Here is an 18009-nt window from a genome sequence, read left to right on the forward strand (position 1 = left end):
CTGAACATCAGAGAACTCATACTGGAGAAAAACCCTATAAATGTAAAGTTTGTGGAAAAGCATTCACTGTAAATTCATCACTTGTTCAACATCTGAGAATTCATACTGGGGAGAAACCTTATAAATGTAATGAATGTGGGAAAGCCTTCAGTGACTACTCATCCTTTATTCAACATCAAAGAATTCACAGTGGAGAGAAACCCTATGAATGTATTAACTGTTGGAAGTCCTTCACTGATATCTCAACTCTTACACAACATCAGAGAATTCACACTGGAGTGAAACCCTATAAGTGTAATGATTGTGGGAAGGCATTTAGACGAAGTACACACCTTACCCAACACCAGAGAACTCATACTGGGGAAAAGCCTTATAACTGTAATGAATGTGGAAAAGCATTCACTGCCCACTCAACCTTTACACAACACCAAAGGATTCACACTGGAGAAAAACCCTATACATGCAGTGAATGTGGGAAGGGCTTCCCTGAAAACTCATCCCTTACTAAACATCATCGAATTCATACTGGAGAGAAACCTTATGAATGTAGTGAATGTGGTAAAGCTTTTAGCCAGAGCACTCATCTTATTCAACATCAGAGACTTCATACTGGAGAGAAACACTTTAAATGTGTTAAATGTGGAAAAGCATTTGGTAACAGTTCAATCCTGATCAGACATCAGCAGCTTCACACTTTAGAGTCATCCTAATGATACTGCAGTTTTGTGGACTACTTCATCCTTTCATGAGCCACTCTTACTTTTTGGTCATATGTCTCTTACCCATGCCACCCACTCTTGCTTACAGTTAGAATCTCTAAGAATGTTGTATTCCTGGGATAAAGTAAAACATTACATAATATTTTAAATTTAAGTTTCCCATACTGACACTGTTTTGTTAGGTGCATAGAGATTTAGATTGTTACGTGTTCTTGGAGAATTAGCCCTTTTATCATTCTTTAATGCCCCTTCTTATCCTGTAGTATCCTCCCTGTTCTGAAGTCTGCTTTGTCTGAAATTAATAAAAGCTATCTCAGCTTACTTTTGGTTAGTGTTAGCATGACATATCTTTCTCCATCTCTTTACTTTTAACGTAATGTTTGTTACTGTTTTCTATTCTTTGCATTTGTTGTTTCCTTTCTTCCATCTTTTTCTGCCTTCTCTGGTATTAATTGAGCATTTTATGATTCCATTGTATCTCTTGTAGTACATTAATTATATGTCTTTTAAAAACATTTTATTGGTTGCCTTAGAGCTTGCAATATATATATATATATATATATATTTTTTTTTTGCAATATATATTTTAAACTAAGTGCATCTTTAAATAAAATGACACTGCCTCACATGTAATGCAGGTACCTTATATCAGAGTATTCCCATCCTTTGTGGCATTGCTGTCATTTGCTTCATTTGTACATGTGCTATGATCACCTAATATGTTGTCATTATTATTGCTTTAAATAAACAATTATCTCTGAGATTTAAGAATAAGAAAATATGTTTATTTTACCTTCCTAAAATTTCTTCACTGATGCTCTTCATGTCTTAATATAGATCTAAGTTTCTGAATAAATAAATTTTCTTCTGCCTGAAGAACCTTTAACATTTTTAAGGACAGGTCTGCTAGCAATTAATTCCATTGGTTTTTGTTTGTCTGAGAAAGTATTTCTCCATTAACTTTGAAGGATAATTTCACTGTATGTAGAATTCTAAGCTGGTGAGGGTTTTTCTTTCAGCGCTTTAAATATTTCATTCCACTTCTTGCTTGCTTGCAGGTTTTCTGATGTGAGGTCCACTGTGATTCTTATCCTTCTTCCTCTATAGGTGTGTTGTATTTCTCTGGCTTCTTTCAAGATTTTCTCTTCGTCTTTTTTTTTTTTTTTTTAAAGATTGAATATATGCCTAGGAGTAGTTTGTTTGTTATTTATCCTGCTTGGTATTCTCTGAGTTTCTTGTATATAAGAGTTGGTATTTGTCATTCATTTTGGAAAATTCTCAGTCATTATTACTTCAAATATTTTTGTTCTGCTCAGTTTTCCCTTTCTTCTCCTGGTATTCCAAGTACATATTTTTTTTTTTATATATATAAAATTCTCCTTTTTGTTCTTTTTCAATTAAATATTCCTATAAATGCTAAGCAGTACATACACACAGAGCCAAGTTCTAAAGAACCAAAGAGTCATCCCTAGGTGCCAGAAAATAAGACAAAACTCAAAGTCACAGCTGTAAGGGGGAAAGGTGGTACCAATAACCACAATACTATGTTGTCCCATGGGGTGCCATATCAGCTGTAGACCAGAGTGATGGAGACTGAACTTTTAACAACACAAGGATTAGGTATATTCTAGTGCTGCACAGATACAAAGCTAGAAATTTCCCCATAAAAACGATTTGTTCTTTGAATCTGTCATCCCTCTTATGGCCTCCATCGTTTGTGATGAGAAGTCATATGTTAGTCTTATTGGGGTTTCCTTGTATCTGACAGGTCATACTTCTCTTGCTGTTTTCAGGATTTTGTCTTTGTCTTTCAGTACATATGTATTTCGTCTTTAATTTTGGCCCACAGTTCTTGGATATTCTGGGGGTTTTCCTTCTTTATTTCTTTTTGCATTTCAGCCTGGAGATTTCTGTTGACCTATTGACATTGATTCTTTCCTTGGCCAAGTTGAGTGTACTGATGAGCTCATTGAAAGATTTCTTCATTTCTATCACTGTATTTTTTTCCTAGCATTTCTTTTTTATTTTTTTTTAATTTTTATTTATTTATTTATGGCTGTGTTGGGTCTTCGTTTCTGTGCGAGGGCTTTCTCTAGTTGCGGCAAGTGGGGTCCACTCTTCATCGCGGGGTGCGGGCCTCTCATTATCGCGACCTCTCTTGTTGTGGAACACAGGCTCCAGACACGCAGGCTCAGTAATTGTGGCTCACGGGCCTAGTTGCTCCGCGGCATGTGGGATCTTCCCAGACCAGGGCTCGAACCCATGTCCCCTGCATTGGCAGGCAGATTCTCAACCACTGCGCCACCAGGGAAGCCCCCTAGCATTTCTTTTTGATATTTTCCAGAGGCTCCATCTCTCTGCTAACATTACCCATCTGTTCTTGCACATTGTCTCATTTTTCCACTAGCGCTCTTAAGGTATTAATCATTGTTACTTTAAATTCTCTGTCTGAAAATGCCAGTATCTGTACCCTATCTTAGTCTGGTTCTGTTGCTGGCTTGGTCTCTCCACAGTGTGCTCTTGCCTTTTGGCGTGCCTTGTAATTTTTTGTTGAAAGCTGGACATGTTGTGTTGGGTAATAGGAACTGAGTCTTCAGTGTGAGGTTTCATTTACTCTACTAGGAGTTGGGCTGTGTTTAATGTTTGCTGTAGCCGTTAAGTGTTGGAGACTTCAGTGTCCTCTGGTGTCCTTATTTTTGCCTCTTGTTGTCTTTAAGTTTCTCTAGAAACTTTTCTTACATAGAGTCTGAGTCCTGGCACTCTCCCCGTTGTAATCCATTGTTCATATACTGGAGCCTGTTGATGTGGTGGTAAGCTATTGGGTAGGGAAAGCATTCTGTAATCTAATAATTAAATCTCAGTTGTTTTTAGTGAGTCTGAGTCCCTGAGCTTTGAATTTCAGAAGAATTTCTTCGCATTTTCCCCCCCTACCTTCCAAAACTAGGGCTTATAACAACAACATCTGGTTTCTTCTTCCCCACCCCTTGTCCACCTTCTAAACAGTCACTGTGCGGCAGGGCAGCAGTGGTGGCTCGGAGAGGAGGGAGAAGGTCTCAGAGTCTTGAGCTAGCTCAGACTGGGATGTGTGTGTGTGTGTGTGTGTGTGTGTGTGTGTGTGTGTGTGTGTACATGAGTGGGGGAGTAGCAGCACCCAGGAGAGCAGCCTGGCCACTCCCTCCCCCTTCAGGCTACAGATGGAAGACTGAGGCCCAGGGAGTGTTCAGCTTCATCTACCCCTGCCCACATCCCTTAAATTCCCCAAACCTCAACTATCTGTGTGTGGGAGGGGCCAGAGATATTTGCAGATACAAATGCAAATCATTAATGTGTCTACAATATATTTCATTTCTTGGTAATTCTATTCTGCCTTTTCCCTTCTGTATTATAAATTTGGGAGCTTTTACTTTAGGTAGACTAAAGCGTTCCAGCACTTGGCCTTGCTGCTGAAAGAAATCTCAGCAAGAGGAGAAAAGATTCTGTCTTCTCCCTATAGCTTCAGGGAATCCGATTCTCTTCAGTCTGATAATAATGTCTTGTTTAGGTCATATCTTGCAAAGGAGTCCTGTGAGATGTCTGGACTTCAAGGTGATGGATACATCCTATGAACAAAACCCTCACCCTCCCGACCCACTGTCATTCTGCTGGTCGTCTTACTTGTCAACTCAAAACCCTGGTAATACAATTTAAATTAACATCTGAAGTTTCGGGGCTTCCCTGGTGGCGCAGTGGTTAAGAATCCGCCTGTCAACGCAGGGGACATGTGTTCGAGCCCTGGTCCAGGAAGATCCACATGCCATGGAGCAGCTAAGCCCATGCGCCACAACTACTGAGCCTGCGCTGTAGAGCCTGCGAGCCACAACTACTGAAGCCCGCATGCCTAGAGCCTGTGCTCTGCAACAAGAGAAGCCACCGCAATGAGAAGCCCACGCATTGCAACGAAGAGTAGCCCCTACTCACCACAACTAGAGAAGCCCACACACAGCAATGAAGACCCAATGCAGCCAAAAAATAAATTAATTAAATAAATGAATTTTTTAAAAAAATCTGAGTTTCAAAAGATTAATACTTCTCTTGTCTCCCACATGCACAGAGGTAAAACTAAACCCAGCTGTGCTAGCTTTTAAAATTTAAGCAGAGTTTGGAGAGCTGCCAAATTGTAATGTGATTGCTGGGTTGCAGCAGAGATTTGCTGCCTTGCTCGGGTCACCCAGGGAAAGGTGCACGGGAACAAGGGGAGGTTCCAGGGCTTACTAAGCATGATCATTACACTCCACACCCTTCCAGAGTTACTCAACAGGACTGTGAATGCTGCCCTGCTGGGTGTGCCTGGGGAGCGAGGAGGGACAAAAATGCTGACAAGGATCTCCTCCTCCCTTTGAGGGCCTTCTGTCAATCTTCAGCTCTGTTGACAAATACCTGTGACTGCACTTTAGAAGCAGATGACAGAGGACCTTTTGGATTCACTTGTGCCTTTACTGCCCAATTAGCCTACAAACAGTTGGGGAGGAGCTACCAGAATGGAACTCTTAAAAAATCAAATAGGCAAAGTTTGTGCAGAAATCAGACTGAAGTGACAACACTGCTCACAACTAAGGACCTGTGACCTGAGACCCACAATAGATGGAGAGTTGGCTCTTCCCCAGGGAATGGCAGCCCTAGGAGACCTCAGGTACCCTGCCCCATCCCCCTTGAACAGTTACTGCCCAGACATCTGCTTTCTGCCTGGAACAGGCATGATACCTTCCTGTTGGGAGTCAAGTCCATCCAGAGTTGGCTGCTCCAAACAGTAATATGGGCAGGGGGCAAACCCTCGTGCCTGCTGCCCATGGAGCAGGGTGGCACTCCAGAGCTTGCACATGACCACTGCTGACCTAAAACAAATAGACTTCCAGTTATTTGTCCAGCAAAAATGGGTTTATTCACAATCAGCAAAGAATTACAACCACTTCAAGGGTCTGCAACCATGGTGAGCCACGTGCAAGTCCCAAGCAAAATGGAGAGGGGAAATCTTGAGGGGGAAAGGGAAGTTGAGAGGACCATAGTAAACAAAGAGTCATGGCTTTTCTTTGGCTGAGTTGTGATGGTCTCTCACTGGCTAAGCTCTTGCCAGAAAAGAAGAGGAAGTCTTTCTTCATCCTGTTAGGCTCTGCTATTGACATAGGGCATGAGAAGACATTATAATTTAATCCACAGGCCCACTTCAACTTGTACCAGCTGTCCCAACTGTTTGAAAACATCTTTTTCCATTGTGATCCAGTTTTCTTTTTCTGGAACCGTTACTGAGTTTTTTACTTATTTTTGCAACCTTGATGGATTTAAAGCGCACAAGATGAGTATGATCTGGATGGCCTTTTCCGTATGGCTTTTTAAACTAAGGATGTTTTCAATGTCCATTTGTGTTGTAACATGTATCAGTACTTCATTTTTTTTTTCATTGTGATTAAAATTTATAACATGACATTTACCATGTAAACATTTAAGTGTATAGGTCTGTGGCATTAACTACCTTCATATTGTAAAAATATTCTCACCATCCATCTCTAGAACTTTTTCATTTCCCCCAAGTATCCATTAACTAACTGCCCTCAGCCCCTGACAACCACATTCTTTTTGTCACTGAATTTGACATCTCTGGATACCTTATATGAGTAGAATTGTACAATACGTGTCCTTCTGTAACCAACTTATTTCACTTAGCATGGTGACTTCGAGGTTCATCCACATGTACCATGTGTGAGAATTACCTTAGTTTTAAAGGCTGAATCATATCCCATTGTGTATATACTACACTTGTTTATATGTTCATCCACTGATGGATACTTGGGTTGCTTCCACCTTTTGGCTATTGTGAATAATGCTGCTATGTGTATGGTTGTACAAATATCTGTTCCACTTCCTCCTTTCAAATATTTTGAGTATATACCCTGAAGTGGAATTGACAGATCATACACTAACTGTTTAAGTGTTTGAGGACCTGCCATATTATTTTCCATAGTGGCGGCACCATTTTACTTTTTCCTTTATATGGCAGAATAATAGGATAGTTTATGGATCTACCCATTTTGTTTATCCATTCACCCTTTGATAGACATTTCAGTCATTTCTACCTTCTGGCTATTGTGAACGGTGCTGCTATGAATATTAATGTACAAGTTTTTGTTTGAACACCTGTTTTCAATTTTTCAGGGTCTATATCTAGGAGTGGGTTTGTTGAAGCATATGGTAATTGTATTTTTTTTATCTTTTTGAGGAAATGCCAAACTAGCGTACACATATGCTGCAGTATTTTCCATTTCCACAAGCAATATTTGAGGGTTCTGATTTCTCTACGTTGTTGCTAACATTTGATACTTTCAGGTTTCTGGATTATAACCATTCTAGTGTTTGTGAAGGGGGATCACATTATGGTATTAATTTGCATTTGCACCATGACTGTTGATGTTTGACATCTTTTATGTGCTTGTCGACCATTTGTATTTCTTGTCTGGAGATGAGTCTGTTCAAGTTCTTTTCCATTTCAAAACTTGAGTTGTCTTTTTGTTGATGATTTGTAAAAGTTCTTGATATATTCTGAAGAACAGACTCTTGTCAGATATATCATGTGAAATACTTCTATTCTGTGAACTGTGTTTTCACTTTCTGGATAGCACCTTTTGATGCACAAAAGTGTTTAAAATTGAGGAAATCTAATCTATCCATTATTACATGGATGTTATAACCTTCTGCCTTTGTTTATCTGTAACTTCCCACTCCAACGATAAGAAACCTGGCTTTTTGTCATTCATTGAATTCGTTTCTTGTTCCATTCCAGATTACAGATATAGTAGTTTCACTATTAGCTAATAACCCCATGGGAAAGAACTTACAGAGTCCGGTATTTGTGTATGCTACATTTTGCCTTTCTTCTACAGATTCCGTTCTTTTCCATAATTACTTAGGTCAGTACCTTTTGCCCCACCACCAACAGTGAGTTTTTTTTTTCCATACATTTCTAAATCAGTTAGATTCTTTGTCATATTCTCTATTACATCCTGTGACACTCCCATATCATAAAAAAACTAAATTTAAATATATTATGATTTACTTGTTAGGTTGTAAAAATCCATTAGAAAAGACTAATGCATAGTGGCAGGTATCCATCACTAAAGTATCATATGTAATATTTCAACCCCCCACCCCATAACCTGTTTACCATCTCTGTTTTACCTGTTCCAGAATGTCATATAAATGGAGTCATACAGTGTGTAGCCTCCTCAGACTGAATTCTTTCACTTAGCAATATACATGTAAGATTCATCCATGTTTTTGCATGGATTGATAGTTTATTTCCTCCTATTTATGAATAGTGTTCGAAAACGTGTATGGGAGGAAAAATAATTTTCCCTTTACCCTCCTAGGTTCTTGGTTGAGGAACACCCCCTGCTGTGATAAAAGTCGTCCATAATCATACAGACAAATGCAAATAGATATAGTACCTTTTTTTTGCAAAATTTTAGCCATGAGTCAGTAAAACTGAGTAATATAAATAATCATCGGTTTATATAAAAGGCTCTGAATTGTGTTTCTGGCAGATGAAACAAGAAAGATTACTTGCTTAGTGAGGACTAAAGCTTTTTACTAATATTTGTGGAGAAGACTTTTAAGGTTTGGATTTGCCCTGATATGTAACCTTATGGAGCCTGTGGACCAAAGTCTGTAACAAAGGAACTTCTGGAAATACCATGTGTCCATCTTGGTGTTTTATAAAGCCAATCTGGGTGGATAAAATATCCAGTTTGTCTACAGTTAATCTTTTCATTTTCAGTCTCAGGTAGTGATTTTAGTGCACTAGGTTACTTTCCAATGGTTGGGCATGCAAAGGAAGAAAGCATTGCACTTTTTTGGGGGGGAGGGAGTGTTAATTGCACTTACCAGGTGAAGAAATAAATGTCTCATACTTTATGACAGGAAGCAAGAAGCACAATTAAAAGCAAGGCACCCTCAAGTTAGACTTATATCCTTGGATGTTCGCATTTAAAGACATGGTTCTCCTACCTCAACATAATAAAGGCCATATACGACAAACCCACAGCAAACGTCATTCTCAGTGGTGAAAAACTGAAAGCATTTCCTCTAAGATCAGGAACAAGACAAGGATGTCCACTCTCACCACTATCATTCAACATAGTTTTGGAAGTCCTAGCCACGGCAATCGGAGAAGAAAAAGAAAGAAAAGGAATACGAATTGGAAAAGAAGACGTAAAACTGTCACTGTTTGCAGATGACATGATACTATACATAGAGACTCCTAAAGATGCCACCAGAAAACTACTAGAGCTAATCAATGAATTTGACAAAGTTGCAGGATACAATATCAATGCACAGAAATCTCTTGCATTCCTGTACACTAATGATGAAAACTCTGAAAGAGAAATTAAGGAAACACTCCCATTTACCATTGCAACAAAAAGAATAAAATACCTAGGAATAAACCTACCTAGAGAGACAAAAGACCTGTATGCAGAAAACTATAAGACACTGATGAAAGAAATTAAAGATGATACCAACAGATGGAGAGATATACCATGTTCTTGGATTGGAAGAATCAATATTGTGAAAATGACTATACTACCCAAAGCAATCTATAGATTCAATGCAATCCCTATCAAATTACCAATGGCATTTTTTACGGAACTAGAACAAAAAATCTTAAAATTTGTATGGAGACACAAAAGATCCCGAATAGCCGAAGCAGTCTTGAGGGAAGAAAACGGAGCTGGAGGAATCAGACTCCCTGACTTCAGACTATATTACAAAGCTACAGTAATCAAGACAATATGGTACTGGCACAAAAACAGAAACATAGATCAATGGAGCAAGATAGAAAGCCCAGAGAAAAACCCACGCACCTATGGTCAACTAATCTATGACAAAGGAGGCAAGGATATACAGTGGAGAAAAGACAGTCTCTTCAATAAGTGGTGCTGGGAAAACTGGACAGCTACATGTAAAAGAATAAAATTAGAACACTCCCTAACACCGTACACAAAAATAAACTCAAAATGGATTAGAGACCTAAATGTAAGACCGGACACTGTAAAACTCTTAGAGGAAAACATAGGAAGAACACTCTTTGACATAAATCACAGCAAGATCTTTTTTGATCCACCTCCTAGAGTAATGGTAATAAAAGCAAAAATAAACAAATGGGACCTAATGAAACTTCAAAGCTTTTGCACAGCAAAGTAAACCATAAACAAGACGAAAAGACAACTCTCAGAATAGAAAATATTTGCAAACGAATCAACGGACAAAGGATTAATCTCCAAAATATATAAACAGCTCATGCAGCTCAATATTAAAAAAACGAACAACCCAATCCAAAAATGGGCAGAAGACCTAAATAGACATTTCTCCAAAGAAGACATACAGATGGCCAAGAAGCACTTGAAAAACTGCTCAACATCACTAATTATTAGAGAAATGCAAATCAAAACTACAATGAGGTATCACCTCACACCAGTTAAAATGGGCATCATCAGAAAATCTACAAACAACAAATGCTGGAGGGGGTGTGGAGAAAAGGGAACCCTCTTGCACCGTTGGTGGGAATGTAAATTGAAACAGCCGCTATGGAGAACAGTATGGAGGTTCCTTAAAAAACTAAAAATAGAATTACCTTTTGATCCAGCAATCCCACTACTGGGCATATATCCAGAGAAAACCATAATTCAAAAAGACACATGCACCCGAATGTTCACTGCAGCACTATTTACAATAGCCAGGTCATGGAAGCAACCTAAATGCCCATCAACAGATGAATGGATAAAGAAGATGTGGTACATATATACAGTAGAGTATTAGCCATAAAAAGGAACGAAATTGGGTCATTTGTTGAGACGTGGATGGATCTAGAGACTGTCATACAGAGTGAAGTTAAGTCAGAAAGAGAAAAACAAATATCATATATTAACACATATATGTGGAACCTAGAAAAATGGTACAGATGAACCGGTTTGCAGGGCAGAAATTGAGACACAGATGTAGAGAACAAACGTATGGACACCAAGAGAGGAAAGCGGCAGGGGGTGGGGTGGTGGTGTGATGAATTGGGCGATTGGGATTAACATGTATACACTGATGTGTATAAAACTGATGACTAATAAGAACCTGCTGTATAAATAAATAAATAAAATTAAATTTTAAAAAAGAAATAATAAAGACATGGTTCTCAGGACTTGGAGAACACAGCTCTTGCTGGTAGAAGGGCCTGAGGAGGGATGTAAGCATTTTAACGAAGGAATTCTGGGGGCATATTTCTTATTATCAGAGGTGTAGGGCAATTACTGTTTAAGTTTTTCTTCTTTCTTGAGTGTAGGACAGTTATTTTTCTAATGACCTGACATGAGAAGGAAGTAGAGGCTTTGATATCGGTGAGATGGGTGGGTGGGCTTTGAATTCCTCCTAGAGCCACAGTTCTGTTTCTGTATCGATGAGATTAGTAAAGCAAGGATGGCTGTTTTTAATTCTTTGAAGAATTGCATATCCCACTCAATTGTAACATCAAGAGGCTGACGTGCCCATTCAACTTATCTTGAATTTGCTTCTTTATATCAAGGAAAAGATTTCCAACTGAGATGTAAATCAAAAGATTCCTGTGTCCAGATTTAGAGCTGTGTGCCTTTGGGATGTTTTCCTAGGTCCTTCCACAAAGGCTCGGCATGGTCTCTCTCCCTCAGAGTGCATAGTTCCATTTTAGCCCAGTTGGTCTTAGCAGAGAAGGTCTCACAAATAGCTTCTCTCAGGCCCTGAACATCAGCCTCCAGTTGGGCCACCTTCTGAAAATTAGCAAGAGATCCTGGCAAAGGATCTGGCCATTAGCGAACTTGGATTTTCTCCAGGGGACTATCTGGGAGATGGCATGAGCACAGTGTAATGTGAGTGGGAGGACTGATGGTGTAGATGGATTTTAGTTTTTGCTCTAAATCTGATTTCTGTTCTTTTGTTTTGTTAAGGAAGTGTTCTTAGGCTCGCCATGATCTTCCTTTGTCTTTCTTTTAATTTGATCATCTGAGAGGTTTCAATAGGATATTTGTTTTAGGGTGAGAACCTTTTTAAAAAAATCCTTGCAGATATCTTATCAGGTATTTGGCCAAAACAACCAGTAAATTATCCTGGCAGTATTGAACTCTCTTTTTCCTCCCAGGGAGTCTCCAAATGTATATTCCAAACATGACACAAATCCAGTAAGCCATTTTATTGCTTAACCATGGACTAAAAGGTGTCACTAAAGAGGGTAAAAAAGGCATCCCCCATGATCTAGTGAGTCACTCCCAAAGACAGCCAAAAGAAATAAAGACTAGATGAACCCCTAAGAGCTGGCAGCCTCCATCGGTAGAACATCAGCCTCAAGTGGGATGCAGCCCACATTTCTGGACAGCCAGCTACAAATTCTGAGGCCCCAAATGTGACAGTTCGCTGTCTACAGATGCAGGGTGCACAAGCGGTGTTCCCCGCAGGAGGAAAGCCATAGAGAGAACGTACTCACTGGATCCAAGCCAAGCTCCCAGGACACCAAATAGGGCAAAAGGGAAAGCAGTGCTGTACCTGGAGGGAAAGGACACCAAAACTGAGGGTCATGCAAGATCACAACACCCAGAGAAGTAGTCCCTCCAAGTGTTTCCTCCTGCCAGTCTAAATTTGGAAAGGAGACAAGGAGAGACTGTTACTTCCCTCAGTTGACCCGTTCAGAGCAGATATCTGGGAGGCTGACTTGGTCAGAATTTTTACCTTTTCTTAGTTCTTTCAGACATCCTGAGATCCCATCACAGCCTCTGGAGTGAGTGGTGTGTCCCAGCCTTCCCTTTGTTTTTGCCAAAACTGTGAAGGAGCAGAAAATTTTCTTCTGCCTTCTCAGGATTAGTAGCTGGGGCTTGTAAATTAAACTTACAGAAGACAGCCAACCAAAAAAGTAACTAACATGGTAAAGGGTGAAAGTTAAAAGCTTATAAACCTAACTTAATAGGGGAAACAGAGAGGGTAGAATTGGCTTCTAAGGGAAGAACAGATAGGTTTCTCCAGGAATACTAACAGGTATTTTGGAAAACAATGAGAAACTTTGTGATAATGTTTGTCTGTACAAGGATGCGTGATCTTTGCATCTTCTTCAGGGTCATAAAACACCCTGCAGAAGGATTTATGGTAGGTTTACTCTTGATCTCTCTTCTGGGAAGAGAAGCCACTCTGAAGAGGGAATTTATGGCCATGGTCATTCTAAGAAGTTTCAGCTTTTATTCCGATAAGGGGAGCTCCAAGAAGGCTTTTTTTCTCCATGTGTTGAATCTCACTATCTTCAGCTTAAATTGTTTTTATACCAACCATGGGGTTCCTCCTGGCTCTCCATACCTCCAACTTTGTTCTTCTTTTTCAAGATTCCTTGATCTATTCTAAGTCCGTTACATTTTCCACATGAATTTTAGATTGGTTGTCAATTTCTGCAAAACACTACCTGGGAATTTGGTAGGGATTCTTTGAATCTTTTGGTCTATTTATGGAGTATTGCAATCTTAATAGACTTAAGCCTCCTGATCCATGAATATGGGATTATTTTTCATGAATTTAGGTCTTTTTTTAAAAATTTATTTATTATTTATTTTTGGCTGTGTTGGGTCTTTGTTTCTGCGTGCGGGCTTTCTTTAGTTGTGGTGAGCGGGGGCTACTCTTCGTTGCAGTGTGCAGGCTTCTCATTGTGGAGGCTTCTCTTGTTGCGGAGCACGGGCTCTAGGCGGGCTCAGTAGTTGTGGCTCGTGGGCTCTAGAGCGCAGGCTCAGTAGTTGTGGCGCATAGGCTTCGTTGCTCTGCAGCATGTGGGATCTTCCCGGACCAGGGCTCGAACCCATGTCCCCTGCATTGGCAGGAGGATTCTTAACCTCTGCGCCACCAGGGAAGTCCCTAGGTCTTTCTTAATTTATTTCAACAAGCTATTGTAGTTTTCAGTGTACAAGTCTTGTACTTCCTTCCTCACCTCCAGTGGATGCTGATTCAGAACATACATAACCTGGAGAAACTTGCCCCAACCCTGCCATGTCCTGCCACCTAGCTGGCCTGGAGCTGAGTCACCAAAAGACTTTGTGCTTTACTTGATTCTTAATTCCTTTAGAATTCATTATTTCACTCTCATAAATGTTTATTATCCTTGTAGTAAATCTTTTAAAAATAAAAATGAAATAATGTAATTACTCCATAGATGAGTGATGAATGGAGCCCATATGATTATAATCTTTTTAGAATTATAAAGGTAATACACGCACATTATAAGAAATTGAAATATCACCTAAGGAGAAGATATTTGCAAATCCCACCCCCAGAGGTGACTGTCATGAGTGGTTTGGTGCATACCTCTCAGGCTCTGTCTCATTCTGTCTCTATCTCTGTCTCACTCTCACAAAAGCAGGTTCATTTACATCTATGTTGATTTCAGATGTATGTAGTCTTACAGATGGGATCCTGGATGCAGACGGTTGGTCCACGTGCGTCCCACATAAAGAACCCTGAAGTCTCCCCTCTCTCCCCTGTTACTAGGTAGAGACCCTGTGCCCACTTTCCCCAGCTGCACAGCATTCGTTCATCTATGTGGACCAGAACTGATAGATCATTTCCCCCTCCATGAACATTAGTGTTGCTTACAATTCCCTACTATTTCAACCAGTGCTGTGATGAATACCCTTGAAAAGACATCTTTGAAAAGTTGTGCAGGAATCTCAGTGGGATCAACTCTAAGGATTAGCACTGCTAGTAAAGGGCTGTACCTGTGGAACTTTGATGGGTCGTGCACACTGTTCTCCCCTAGAGGACTGTCCATTCACTCTTCCCTCTAGGGGATCTGCTGGGGCCTTTGCTTTCTCACGTTGTCACCAGGGCTGGTGGTCACCAGACTAAACACCTGCCAGTGTGATGGTGACCAATGCTGTCTCCATAGAATTTATGTTTGCGTGTGTCCTAACCTGAGTGGTCAAGCATCTCTAAGATACATTGGCCGTATGCATGGCCTCTCATTGGAATTATGTGTGTTTGCTCTGTTTCTTTTTAGAACATTGATTTTTGAGAGATTTTTGGACTACAGGGATGTTCAGCCTTTCTCTGGGCTTGGATCATGGGGAATGCTTTTCCAGTTTGTGATTTGTCTTTCCAGCTGTCTTTCTTGGTCGGTCGGTTGGTTTGCTTTTGCCACATGAAAAGCTAAGCATTTCCCTTCTGTCTTCTGGTTCTGGTGTCACACTTAGAACAGCAGTGTCTACCCTGAAATTATGCACATATTTACTAAAATTTTGTACATCTCATCTTTAATCCATCTGGATTTCCCTTTCAAATAACAAACATGCTATTTCAAATAAAAACAAAAGCAAAAATTCACCAGTCCCCTCTTAACATATGTGAGCAGACACAAAAGCCACCTTTTTTATGATTTCATTTATAGGAAACATCCAGAATAGGTAGAGAAACAGAGAAATAAAGAGTTTTAGGGGTTGTGAGAGGGTGGAGGAGGGAAGAATGGGGAGTGCATGCTTTGGATACAGGATTTTATTTTGGGGGAATGAAATAGTCTGGAACTAGACAGTGGTGATGGTTGCACAGCATTGTGAATGTACTTAATGCCCCTGAATCGCACCGTTTAAAATTGAAAAAGTTTAAATTTTATTATTTTACACTTAAAACACTTAAAGTACAGGATGTCATAAATAATGTGAAAGAAAACAATAAAATTACAAAACACCCAAACAAAAACAACGACAGGGGAAGGAAAGTAAATTTCAGGCCGGGGGAGGGTTGATGGTATAAATCAGGAGCTGACAGCGATGGTGGTTGCAGATCTGGCTCCGCCCACGGGGCTGGTGATTTCGGAAATGGCGCTGGGTCTCCTGCAGGTTCTCCCTGCAGGGGTGGTAAATTAACATCTGGATCTGGGACTCCTGCAAAAGCAGCTGCAGGTTCTCCCTGCCCAGGTGGTGGATCTTCATCTGGCTCTGGGTCTCCTGCTGGAGCTGTGAGAAAAGAAAAGATTACCCACAGGCCTGCCTTTTCACGAGCCTTTCCAAGGACGGAAATCTTCCCAGAGCCTTGCAGAGAAGTCCCAGCCCAGGAACCCACAGCAGGATGTCTTCTCTGACTGCAGTCCACCAGATGGGTGGTCTGATGCCAGTCTTTGCTCCTGGCCCAACACCAGCCTCTAGGGACTCCTCCCTGTGTGGCCCAGCACTAACCCCTCCCCACACACTGACACGCACCCACCCCTTCTCTCCTTTGGGCTCTGCCACAGTGAGAGGCTCCAGGTCCTCCAGCTGACTCAGGCGAAGGTTGACACGGCGCTCCAGGTCAGAGCCGGATATGCTGAGCTGCACGTAGGCCGGGGACAGGACCTTGGGGAGTGGCCTGGGTGGTGTCTGGGCAGGAGGCCTTCATCTCTGGGTCCTGGTTCTGGAGAACCCTCCGTGGCCACACTCAATGGGAGCCTGCGTCGGCCCTCGTTGGCAGTGTGGCGCACGGCCCCCTCACTCGGGGAGATGGATTGGGAGTCCCCATCGACCAGCTCCTCGCTCATCTCCAGAGTGGGGCTCTGCGATGACAGTGACCAGCAGCCGGCCCGGCCCGGCCCAGCCCAGAGGTATCAGAGCCCTGCCCAGCCATAATCACTGATTCTCCTGCCCACTTGACCTCTGCTCCCCAATCAGGCACAGTCAGGTGTCCGCTCAGATATCCACCCAGGAGGAAAGAGATACATCTGGAGGGCTTGGGGTAAACCTTGGGCAGAAGGGTGCTGCCCCAGCTCTCCACATCCCACCCAGCCAGCTTTAACCTGGGGTGTGGACATGACCAGCCCACCAGGCTTCTGACCCCTCATCAGCCTGCTCTTGCTGAGGCAGAGCCCCCCCATGTAAATCCCCCACCTCCACACATACAGGGAGGGGACATAGGGCTACCTGAGTGGGATCAGAGTGGTGGCCTGGCCTAGGCTGGCCTGCCCTGGGCCTCCCTTTGTTACCTTTGGGTCCCTCTGGGCAAATGGCCAAAGGCGTCTGGGGTGAGACCTGACCCAATGTCTGCAGCGTCAGTAAAGGCTCTCACTGTGGACTTTCCTGAGACCACGTCCTCAGGATATTGGGACACAGCAGAACATATCCATTTGAGCATCTCCAACCAAGTGAACTGGGTAGGAGCTTCTCTAGAATGTGGGTGCCTAGTTACTCAGGTTCCAAGTTGTGTTGGGCTCTATTGCCAGGGAAGTGAGGTCGCTTCCTAGGGTCCCTTTACCCAGGCTTCTTCCTTACACAAAGCTCCCCAAGGGCACCTCTGGGCTGCTGACTGCTCACCCCCCACCCCATGCCATGTCCATGCACAGTGACACCAACACAGCCCACTCCACAGCCCTGGGGAGGCCAGGGTGCAGCCAGGACCCCAGCTGAGGACACAGCTGGTTTCAGACCTGGCTCCTCCTCCTTCCCAGTGATGTGACCCTGGACAAGCCATGTGCCTCTCAGGAACTCCCCAAATCCCATCTGCACAGTGGAGGTCATTCTAGCAGCTACTTCCTAGGGAGTCCATCATGTGTATAGACCTATAAACACCTACAGTGCCTGTAAGACCCCCTGGGCTGGTATCACATGTAGCTCACGCAGAGACTTAGCAAAGGAAGGATTACATAAAGGGCTGGTGTAGCACAGAATGTAACTGAAACAGGCCTGGGTCCGCTCTGGGACCTAGGGAAAGTCACTCCCCTTCCTGCCTGCTTCCCATCCCTCCTCCACCATGGGAGGGTTGAAATTAAATAAAATTCAGACATCGTCCCCTTTGGCATACAACCTTCCAGGTTCTCCTGGTATGTTTTTTTTTTAAATTTATTTATCTACTTATTTCTTTTTGGCTGTGTTGGGTCTTCGTTGCTGTGCGCCAGCTTTCTCTAGTTGTGGCGAGCAGAGGCTACTCTTCGTTGCGGTGTGCGGGCTTCTCATCGTGGTGGCTTCTTGTTGCAGAGCACAGGCTCTAGGCGTGTGGGCTTCAGTAGTTGCAGCATGCGGGCTCAGTAGTTGTGGCGCACAGGCTTAGTTGCTCCGCGGCATGTGGGATCTTCCCGGACCAGGGGTCAAACCCGCGTCCCCTGCATTGGCAGGAGGATTCTTAACCACTGCGCCACCAGGGAAGCCCTCCTGTTATGTTTAGATTCAGGACCCAGTGTCTCATCTCGGCCTCTGTGGTGCCTCCTGGTCAAACGTCCTTGTGTAATTCCCTCCCCTCCAGGGTGCATGGACATTGTGAC

The sequence above is a fragment of the Balaenoptera musculus genome, chromosome 20, assembly GCF_009873245.2.
Source record: "Balaenoptera musculus isolate JJ_BM4_2016_0621 chromosome 20, mBalMus1.pri.v3, whole genome shotgun sequence".
NCBI lineage: Eukaryota > Metazoa > Chordata > Mammalia > Artiodactyla > Balaenopteridae > Balaenoptera > Balaenoptera musculus.